Here is a 1,009-nt window from a genome sequence, read left to right as displayed (position 1 = left end):
CTTCTTTCCAGATGTCATCTTCAAAATGACTGAACCCTTGCCTTCCACTTTGGATGCAGCAGAGTTTCCCATATAGCAACTTTCTCCGGTGACAGTGTCATAGGTAATGAACATCCATTTGTTAGCACAAATGTGGCGGGTTGCTCCAGTGTCAATCCACCATTCTCTCGGATTATCTCCGACCATGTTCATTTCTGACACAACTACTACGAATTCTGAATCTCCATCTTCCACTTCAGCTACATGAGCTTGGGTCTTATTCCCAATTTTCTTCTGGGCACCTTCCTTGCGATGATAACAATCCTTCGCCAGATGTCCAGCCTTGCCACAGACGTAGCAATTCCCCTTGAATTTCTTGGAGTTAACATTCTTATCAATCTTCCGCTTTTTAATCCCTTTGGCCTTAGTCATCTCAACAACATTTGCCTTGGATCCAAACTGCCCATTCATTTTAAGAATAGGTTGAGACTCCTGCCGAATTCTCACACGACGATGTAAATCCTTCAAAGACATGTCCTTAGGTTTTTGCCTCAGGTCATTCTTGAAACTCGTCCAGGACGGAGGCAATTTTTCAATCAGAGTTGCCACCTGGAATCGTTCATTTACCATGATGCCTTCTCCCGTCATGTTGTGGAAGATGATTTGCAATTCATCTACTTGTTCCACAACACTCCTTGTATCTACCATACGGTAGTTTAGGAGCTTGACTACCACCATTCGCCCTTGGCTAGCCTCTTCGACCCGATACTTATGATCAATCGCTTCCCAAAGTTGCTTGGATGTAACATATTTGGAGAAAACACCATACAACGAATCATCCAAACCGTTCAGCACAAAGTTCCAACACATGAAATTGTTATGTTTCCATTGTTGGCAACTAGCTAGAGATTGGGCATTGTCCTCCTCTGGGATTGGTTCCTCTTCAGTGAGGTACCTTGACAACTTAAGTTGTGTTAAGAAAAACAACATCTTTTGTTGCCAGCGTTTGAAATTTTGACCCTTAAATTGT

Source organism: Tarenaya hassleriana, unplaced genomic scaffold, assembly GCF_000463585.1.
Source record: "Tarenaya hassleriana unplaced genomic scaffold, ASM46358v1 Cleome8, whole genome shotgun sequence".
Classification (NCBI taxonomy): Eukaryota; Viridiplantae; Streptophyta; class Magnoliopsida; order Brassicales; family Cleomaceae; genus Tarenaya; species Tarenaya hassleriana.
Note: the sequence above shows the minus strand (reverse complement) of the source record.